Here is a 10,863-nt window from a genome sequence, read left to right on the forward strand (position 1 = left end):
GTCACCGGGGATTTCCATTCGTCGGGAGCGATCGCGAGGGGGTGGCCATGAATGAATGGCCGTCCCCTCGTCCGGGATCGCTCCCGAACGAAAACCGACCGCCGCAGGCACCGGGCGGGGGCCCGATCGGGCCCCCGACCCGCGGGAGGCAAATCACGTACATCTACGTGCTTATGCCTGCCCGTGCCATTCTGCCGACGTACATCGGCGTGAGGCGGTCGGCAAGTGGTTAAACAAAATCATTAAAATAATATTTGGCCCATTTTTGGAGAAAGATAAGGAGGAATTTCCAGCAATTGAGAGAGTACATCGGATTGGTCAATGGAGAAATGACGGGGCTAGTAGACGCCGGGATATTATTGTGAGATTTAGGTTTTATAAGGATAAAGAAGATATCGGGGTAAAGTTGAGGAGAGGGGTGTCCCCCTTATATATGGACACAGAGCTACAAATATTCACGGATTTGGCCCCCGAGACGTTGACCAGGAGAAGATTATTAAAACCATTGCTGGAAGAAATGAGGAAGAAAAATATTAAATATAACTGGGGTTTCCCCTCACGTTTAATTGGTTCGGGGGACGGTGTGTCAGCTAGACTGAGATTCCCGGAGGAATTAGAGGATTTTTGTAAAAAATTGGATTTGCGGGTTCCAGATCTTCCGGGTTGGGGGAACGGGGGGGATGGGGTGGGGGGGTGGATTGGACAGCGGGAGAGTCAGGGGGCTCCTGTCCTCCCTCCCGGCCCCCCCCCATATGCTGGGGGCCGGGAGGGAGGACGGGGCACGCGTGCGGGTTTACCCTGGAGAGGAGACTCAATGATGGTTAAGTATTATAGAACCATCAGCGAGTTAAAGGCCGACTGTGCGCCAGGGATGGGGGAGGGCGGGGGGGAGGGGGGAGAAACCTATGCGGGGGAAGGGGGTGGACGGAGGTTCAGAGGGAGAGGGGGGAAGCGACAGGACCAAAAAGGGGACACTAGATGTCGGTCATAAATTTTATGACGTATAACGTCAAAGGGCTGAACACCCCAAGTAAGAGGCATAAGATCCTAAAAGAGCTCAAATATTATAAAGTAGATGTGATTAGTCTACAGGAAACCCATTTTGCCCATGAAGCGAATACTAAATTATATTCCAAAGACTTCCCAGTCTGGTACTATGGCGATGCTATAACAAATAAGAGTAGGGGAGTGGCTATAGGGTTTGCAGGGAAGGTGCAGTTTAAGTTGGATGATAGATTAGTCGATCCTGAGGGAAGGTACTTAGTATTAAAGGGTAAACTGGGAGAAATGGAGTGTACCTTAGCTAACCTATATGCACCTAATCGTGATTCTGCAAAATATTTGGTCAACTTTCTTAGTAAATTGAGGGATTTTAAGAAAGGCCCGGTAATCTTGATGGGAGATTTAAATTTTAGTATGGAACCGAGTTTGGACAGTACGTCCTGTGTACAGGGGACTAGTAGGATTCAACTTAAAAGAACTAAACAAAAATTACATGCATCCCAGTTAGTGGATGCATGGCGTGTACAACATCAAAATGAAAAAGATTATACGTTTTACTCCCCTGTGCATGGGACGTACTCCCGGATCGATTATATATATGTTGAACATAGAATATTAGAAAGGATTGTAGAGACCAGGATCGAGACAACTACTATTTTGGACCATGCTCCGGTGGGAATGAAGATGGTAGTAAGGGGAGAGGAAAGGATACCTTTCTCATGGCGTCTGAATGAGGGTTTACTCCAAGATGAGGAGGTAGGAAAAGAGATTGAGAAAGAATTAAAACAGTACTTTGCTATAAATAATACGGAGGATATATCGAGGCAAAATTTATGGGAGGCTCACAAAGTTTATATCAGGGGTATCCTGATATCTCAGGGAGCTAGGAAGAAAAAAGAGCGACTAGTTAAAATAGGAACCATAATGGAGGAAATACATATAATTGAAAAACAACATAAACAAAATGGGAATCAAGACAAAAGGATCCTCCAAAAATTAATAGCCAAGAGGGATGAACTGAAAATTTTAATGGAACAAGAAACTCAAAAAACCCTCAGTCAGAGAACCAGGGATAGGTATTATGGGGGGAATAAACCCACTAAATACCTAGCAAGAAAGTTACAAAAGGAAAAATCCAGGAACTTTATAGAAAAGATTCAATCAGGAAAGGGAGAAATGGTTTTTGGATCAACTGAGATAGCGGAAACATTCAAAAACTATTATGAGAAAGTATACTCAGTAGAGCAGTTAGAGGGACTAGTGGGGGAGGATAAGGAAGCACAAAGAGAAGAGTTCCTGGAAAAGGCCCAGCTAACAAAAATTACGGAATTAGATAAGGAAGATTTGGATAGACCCATAACAGAGGAGGAATTAAATAGGGCACTTATGAAATCAGCTCCGGGGAAAAGCCCAGGCCCGGATGGGTTTACGGTATACTATTATAAAAAATATAAAGAAATATTAATTCCGCATCTATGTAGCTATATGAATGGACTGGGTATGGATTATGAGTCGAGTAAAGATGCAGTTTCCGCTACTATAACAAGGTGCCCTAATTATAGGCCTATTTCTTTACTTAACGCTGATACAAAGCTTTTTGCTAAGGTGCTGGCAGGAAGAATGAAGGCCTTGATGGGCACATTGATACACCCAGACCAGGTGGGCTTTATACCAGGGCGGGAAGGAAAGGATAATGGGGTGAGAACGGTGCTCCTTCTGTCCCAGGGAAATGGGGAGTGGGGCCCCAGTCTACTCTGGTCGATTAAAGGCTTTCGACAGGGTGGGCTGGGGCTTTATGCTTCAGACGTTGGGAATGATGGGGGTAGGCCCCAAAATGATCAAGAGGATTAGGACATTATATAGCCACCCTACCGCTAGGGTCAGGGTTAACGGTATGTTGTCCTTACCTTTTGAGTTGAAAAACGGAACGAGGCAGGGATGCCCTCTATCACCCATTCTATTTGTGTTATCCCTGGAACCACTGCTTGCCACGATCCGCAATGACCCACAGATTAGGGGAATCAAAATAGGAAAGGAAGAACATAAATTGGCTGCTTTTGCAGATGATATTTTATTGTACATCAGCAACCCCGGTGTCTCCATGCCCAAATTAATGGAAGTAATAGTACAATATGGTCAACTTTCGAATTTTAAAATTAATCAGGCGAAATCAGAAATCTTGAATTTAAATACGGGTAAATTGGACAAAGAGAAGCTTCAAAAAAAGTTTGAGTTTCCTTGGCGGAAGGAATTGAACTATCTTGGAATAAAATTAGCGACCTCTATAGAGAAGATGTATAAATTAAATTATCTTCCCCTATTAGAGGAAATCAAGAAAGAAAGCAAAAGACTAGCCAACAGATCATTAACCTGGACAGGACGTATCTGCGCATTGAAGATGTATATCGTGCCAAAAATACTATATAAATTACAGATGATCCCCTTAGCAGTCCCAAAGTATTATTTCTCTAAGATGAAATCCTTATTAATGGAGTATATTTGGAATAATAAGAAACCGAGAATACCCTTCACTACATTAAAACGAAGTAAAGGAAAAGGGGGTTTAGCGGTTCCAGACATTCAGAAATACTATAAAGCTATCGTGCTGTCAAGAGTAGTGGAGTGGGTTAGGGGGAATAATAAGGAGAAAAGATGGATAGATATAGAGAACACTTTTAGTAGGGCACAGTTGAATAAGATAGTGTGGAATCCACCAAAGTATAGGACACTAGATGTAAATACAAATGTTTTAACACTAAACGCACTTAAGGTTTGGAATGGGGCATATAAGAAATTGAATGGTCAGTATAACTCGCCACTTATTGAGTTAACAGAGAATTAATATTTCCCTCCGGGACTAAAAATTAATAGTGGGAATTGGTTAAATAAGGGGAGGGTGCGGGTAAAAGATATTATAAAAAACGGGAGGATGAGGTCACTATATGAGTTAAAATATAAAGGGGAAATAGGGAAAATAGATGAGTGGAGGTATCTCCAGCTGGCCCACTTTGTGGGGAGCCTACCGCAGCCACTGAAAAGGGAAAGCGAGCTCTCTTCATTGGAGAGGCTGTGTTTAACCGACAACCCAAAGAGGATCGTCTCTAGGCTGTACGAGCTCCCGACCGAGGGGGAGGGGCTGGAGAGCCCCCCTTATATACAAAAATGGGAAAGGGAACTAGGTTCACTATGTGATAAAGGTACACTGGGAAAAATTTTTAAACTCGTTCATAGATCAGCAGCGGATAGCTTTACTGCAGAAATGAATTATAAATGCATTTCAAGATGGTACGCTACACCAGATAAAATCCATAAATTCCAACCGAGTAGGTCAGGGGATTGTTGGCGAGGGTGTAAAGTGGCAGGGACGATGACTCATTTGTGGTGGAGTTGTCCAAAAATTAACACATATTGGAAAAAGATTTTAAATTATGTAAAAGAAATTACAAATATCATAATCCCGGAGGATCCGTGGATCGTTCTATTCCACGGCACTAAAGGAGAAATAAAAAAATATCAAGAGTCATTAGTCCCGCATCTTTTGAATGCCGCAAAAAGAGTGATTCCTAAGAACTGGCAAAAAGAGGAAAGTCCACCAATCTGGGAATGGATTGACGCGGTAGAAGAAACCTACCAAATGGTCAGACGTAGGGATAGATACGATGATAAAGACCTGGCAATAGATAGTTGGCAGAAGTGGAAAAAGTTTAAAAAAAACCTGGAGCTATGCTGAGCAGGTCAGAATATAAGGGATAAAGGGAGGAGGCCTGATTGTTTGTCTGACGTTTATTGCCTTGTTTCTTTCTTTGGGTTTCCTTTTTCTTTCTTCTACCCGCATAGGAAATAAAAGAGGGGGGGGGGGGACTGGGGGGGTAAAATAAGGTAAAGACGCAGTGTGAGGGTTGGTTTGGGTCAACCATCAGGGATAGTATGGAATAGTTGGGCTCTTCCTTTTATACATGATTGAATAAAGATTATTGTTGGTAATGTTAACATAAAAAGATGGGCTACAATGATGTGAAGACGAGGAAAACTAAATGAACGTCAAGTTGATTGGAGCCTCGCCGATAAATTCGCTGATGTAGCAACAAAAAAAAAAAGAAAAAAAAAAAAAGAACTGTCCCTGCACAAAGTGTCATTTGTGCAGGAAAAAAAGTCTTTTAAAATCACTTGCGGCTATATTGTCGGCTCCCGTAGACAGAGAACACTCAATGAGTGTTCTCTGTATTAGCCGAAAATTCATTCATTCATTGATTTAAAAAAAAAAAAGCATGGGGGTTCCCCTAAATTCAATTACCAGGCCCTTCAGGTCTGGTATGGATATTAAGGGGAACCCCGTGTCAAATAAAAAAACCCTTTATCCGAGCACGCAACCTGGCAGGCCGCAGGAAAAGAGGGGGGGACGAGAGAGCGCCCCCCCTCCTGAACCATACCAAGCCACATGCCCTCAACATTGGGAGGATGCTTTGGGGGTCTGTGACACCTCAAAGCCCCTTGTCCCTATGTTGATGTGGAGAAGGGCCCCATCCCCACAACCCTGAGCGGTGGTTGTGGGGGTCTGCGGGCGGGGGGCTTATCAGAATCTGGAAGCCCCCCTTTAACAAGGGGACCCCCAGATCCTGGCCCCCCTGTTTGAAATGGTAAGGGGGTACAAAAGTACCCCTACCATTTCACAAAGAAAGTGTAAAAATGGTTAAATAAGACAAACACACATTTTGAAAAATTCCTTTATTAAAAATAAAAAAAAATAAAAAAAAGATTTCAGCGGTGCTAATCCACTCTTGCTATCCAGCGACGGATCTCCGGGGTACAGCGATGGATGAGAGACAGAAGACGGATGTATGGACAGCGCTGGACTGAGAGATCCCCCGTCGCTGGATATGATCATCCATCGCTGGACCCCGGAGATCCGTCACTGGATAGCAAGAGTGGATTAGCACTGCTGGAATCTTTTTTTTATTTTTTTTATTTTTAATAAAGGAATTTTTCAAAAGTGTGTTTGTCTTATTTAACCATTTTTACACTTTCTTTGTGAAATGGTTGGGGTACTTTTGTACCCCCTTACCATTTCAAACAGGGGGGGCCAAGATCTGGGGGTCCCCTTGTTAAAGGGGGGCTTCCAGATTCTGATAAGCCCCCCGCCCACAGACCCCCACAACCACCGCTCAGGATTGTGGGGATGGGGCCCTTCTCCACATCAACATGGGGACAAGGTGCTTTGAGGGGTCACAGACCCCCAAAGCATCCTCCCAAAGTTGAGGGCATGTGGCCTGGTACGGTTCAGGAGGGGGGGCGCGCTCTCTCGTCCCCCCCTCTTTTCCTGCGGCCTGCCAGGTTGCGTGCTCGGATAAAGGGTCTGGTATGGATATTTAGGGGGACCCCACGTCAAATTTTTTTTTTTTTTTTTGATGCGGGGTTCCCCTTAATATCCATACCAGACCTGAAGGGCCTGGTAATTGAATTTAGGGGAACCCCCACACTTTTTTTTTTTAATCAATGAATGAATGAATTGTCAGCTAATACAGAGAACACTCATTGAGTGTTCTCTGTATTACGGGAGCCGACAATATAGCCGCAAGTGATTTTAAAAGACTTTTTTTCCTGCACAAATTACACTTTGTGCAGGGACAGTTCTAAGCACGGGAAACATGCGCCCCTTCACAGGCATACTATACCCCCCCCAGGTACGACATTTAAAGGAATATTACACTTTTATTGTTTCACTTTAATCATTATTAAAATCACTGCTCCTAAAAAAACGCTCCTAAAAAAAGGTCCCCAAACACTTTTTAGGACAGTAACTTGCATATTAGCCTTTAAAATTAGCACTTTAGATTGTGAACGTTTGAGTCCCATAGACTTTAATAGGGTTCTAAAGTTCACACGAAGTTTAGGTCTGTTCGCAGGTTCTGGTGTGAACCGAACAGGGGGGTGTTCCTTAGTGAGGAGTGAAATCAAAAATTTGCACCCTTAGAAATCCTGAAGGCAGTGATTGGTTTTCTGGGTGCCGTACGCGGCTAGACTCCCAAAAAGTCCCACATATGTGGTATCCCCGTACTCAGGAGAAGCAGCAGAATATATTTTGGGGGGCGATTCCACTTATACCTATGGCATGTGTGAGCAATATATAATTTAGTGACAACTTTTTGTAAACTTTTTTTTTTTTTGTCATTATTCAATCACTTGGGACAAAAAAAAAAATTCAATGGGCTCAACATGCCTCTCAGCAATTTCCTTGGGGTGTCTACTTTCCAAAATGGGGTCATTTGGGGGGGGGGGTTCGTACTGCCCTGCTATTTTAGCACCTCAAGAAATTAGGCAGTCATAAATTAAAAGCTGTGTAAATTCCAGAAAATGTACTCTAGTTTTTAGACACTATAACTTTTGCGCAAACCAATAAATATACTCTTATTGACATTTTTTTTACTAAAGACATGTGGCTGAATACATTTTGGCCAAAATGTATGACTAAAATTGAGTTTATTCGATTTTTCTTAAAACAAAAAGTCGAAAATCTCTTTTTTTTTTTTTTGCAAATTTTTCAGTCTTTTTCCATTTATATCGTAAAAAATAAAAATCGCAGAGCCAATAAAATAGCATCAAAAGAAAGAAAGCTCTATTTGTGGGAAGAAAATGACGCAAATTTCGTTTGGGTACAACATTGCATGACCGCGCAATTACCAGTTAAAGCAGTGCAGTGCGAAATTGTAAAAAGACCTCTGGTCCTTAGGCTGCCAATTGGTCCAGGGCTTAAGTGGTTAAACGTTTATTAAACAAAACAAACCTCCAATAAGTTCACTTGTATGTATAATTTAGATTAAAAAAAAAAACTATACATTAAATCTTAAATACACAAAAACAGGTACGCAAAACTTTTGGATGAAAAAAAATGGGCTAACTTTACTGTTTTCGTTTTTTTTTAAATCATTAGTGTATTTTTTCCAAAAAAATTGCGTTTGAAAGACCGTTGTGCAAATACCGTGTGACATAAAATATTGCAAGAACAATTTTATTCCCCAGGGTATCTGCTAAAAATATATATATAATTTTTGGGGGTTCTAAGTGATTTTCTAGCAGAAAATACAGGATTTTTACTTGTAAGCAACAAGTGTCAGAAAATATTTAGTATTTATTTTTTACATTTTGCTATAATAAATATCCCCCAAAAATGTATAAAAAAAATTTTTTTTTCCTCAGTTTAGGCTGATACGTATTCTTCTACATATTTTTGGTAAGAAAAAACAAAAAACACGATAAGTGATTATTGATTGGTTTGCACAAAATTTATAGCGTTTACAAAATGAGGGATAGTTTTATGCCATTTTTATTAATAATTTTGTTTTTACTAGTAATGGCGGTGATCAGCGATTTTTATTGTGACATTATGGTGGCCACATTGGACATTTTTGACACATTTTTGGGACCATTGTCATTTATACAGCAATCAGTGCTATACAAATGCACTGATTACTGTGTAAATGACACTGGCAGTGAAGGGGTTAACCAGGGGTGGCAGTGTAGGGGTTAAGTGTGTCCTAGGGGCGTGTTACTAACTGTGGGGGACTGGGCTGTGTGCTAGTGAACACTGATCTCTGCTCAGAGATCAGTGTCACTTGTTGCTAGGCAGAACGGGGAGATGCTGTTTACATCGGCATCTCCCCGTAAGCCTTCCCGTAAGACGATCGCGGGTATCCCCGCGGCGATAGAGTCCACGGGACTCAGGACCACGGGACCCACGACCGGACTAATGGGGGTCCCGACCGGCACGCGCGTTTATTCTCTAGATTCTCTACTAAAAAATATATATATAATGTTTGGAGGTTCTAAGTAATTTTCTAGCAAAAAATATGGATTTTAGCTTGTAAACACCAAATGTCAAAAATAGGCTTAGTCATGAAAGGGATACATATTTAGAGCGAGGGAGAGAGAAAGAGAGAGACAGAATTTTTACAAAGCCTTTTGACATAGTCTGCCTGCAGAATGGGTGTTACAGATACAGTGAGGACAGGGGCTTTTGGAGGAGAATGCAGGGTGGCCTATTACCCCCTAACTATGGGCCCTGGCATTTAATGGCACTACTCTTTGGAAGGTGTATGCCAGGGGGACCCTTGGAGTGGTCTTGTTTCTGATTCAAGTTCATGTCTCCCCAAAACACACAAACTCTGGGAATCTAGGCCGGGATCCATATTCTGGGCCTAGATGCCCCATTACCAGCAATGACTGTTTTAGATTGTGATACTCAGAACAGATGTTAATATCATCTGCTCAAAGCCACCTGATTCTTGAGGTCTCCTGATATAATCTGTTTAAGGTGTAAGCCCTTGTACACACGGTCGGAGAATCCTTCGGAATGTGTCCTATCGGACCGTGTCGACGGATAATCCGACTGTGTGTGGTATGCATCGGACTGATTCTGTCTGAATATCCGTCGGACCCAATTTTCCAACATATTGGAAATATTTCCCGACCAACTGGTTCGATCGGACATACTCCGATCATGTGTAGAGAATTTTGATCGGACCAAGTGCTACGCATGTCAGATCAAATTCCTACATCAAAGCTATTGGCTACTAGCCTGAACGTAGTCCCATCGTAACGAAATTACGTCATCACGTTCTGAATGATCGGATTTTTCGACAACTTAGTCCGACCGTGTGTATGCAACAGTTTCGGACAAGATCCGACGGACAAAATCCGACGGACAAAATCTGACGGATTTGGTTGTCGAAATCTCCGACCGTGTGTACAGGGGCTTAAATGTCTTTGTCCCATTGTTAGATTTAGCCATTATGTGCCTCCTTGGTGTGCATTCCCATTGTTCTATTGTTTCTGTCTGTCTGATCATCTCTTAATCTTGTGTTCACTTTAACTTGATATGGAACTATTGTGGGATGTTATGTGCTTATGTTATGGGTTAATTAGATCCCTGTCATCTATTAGATGTGAATTAGCATTATGGGTATGTTGGCTGTCCCTTAGCTGTGTTAATTTTATCCCTGTTTACAGTGTGTATTGTTAAGGTAATAAGATCAACCCCTCACCTGATTGTGTGGTATATAAATTCTGTGTGAGTTTTCAATAAAGAGTTTCAGTTTGCATGTACAAGCTATTGTTAGCTAGTCTTCTATGCTCAGCTATAATATCTAGTTCCTGGTTCTAGACTAGAGGAAGCTGTATAATGACGGAAGCACCAGAGCATGGTGCTGGACAGTTTTGTCACAATGGGGTACTGCATTTATAAACTTGAAGGACCCTGATGTTTAGGCAGGGTTGCTAATAAAATTAGTTTGCCAGGTGGTAATTTTCCTGACTAATTGATAGAAGATCAATTGATTCCCCTCTAATTCTGGAATTGCATTAGAATGACAGGGGGCTTTGCAAGGGCAGAGTATGAATGGATGGGGTGTCTCAGCCAATTGGCAGGGGTTTCCTTAGTCCCTTGACCTGTTGGGATAGCCTATTTATTTGGGTGGAGTCGGGTGATCGGGGTTCTGTGCCACCTGGACGGCTGTCTAGGTGGATGTGGGTTTTCTCACCCGGGCTGCAAGGCTGGATGACAGACCTATCCCGGGGACACCTGGCTGCTAGGCAGCCTGAGGCCTATACAGGAGCAGTAGAAGAAGCGTAGAGTTGGGACTGCAGGATTGGAGTCCAACCAAGTTGAGAAGGTTCAGCCGGACAGGGAACCAGTTGTGGTCAGAGGTAGAAGGGAAGCTGTCGCCTCCGAGGGACCATCCATTTTCCTACCGGAGACTACAGTGAGTAAGTTTGAGCAAGTACCAGAGCGGTCTTCTCACCAACCGGGGATGGTGAAGAAGTGGGAAAGCTTCAGCAAGTTCCAAGCCAGGGACCCAGCAAGATAGC

This window comes from Lithobates pipiens, unplaced genomic scaffold, assembly GCF_037356315.1.
Source record: "Lithobates pipiens isolate NorthernLeopardFrog02 unplaced genomic scaffold, aLitPip1_a1.2 Scaffold_13, whole genome shotgun sequence".
NCBI classification, from domain to species: Eukaryota; Metazoa; Chordata; class Amphibia; order Anura; family Ranidae; genus Lithobates; species Lithobates pipiens.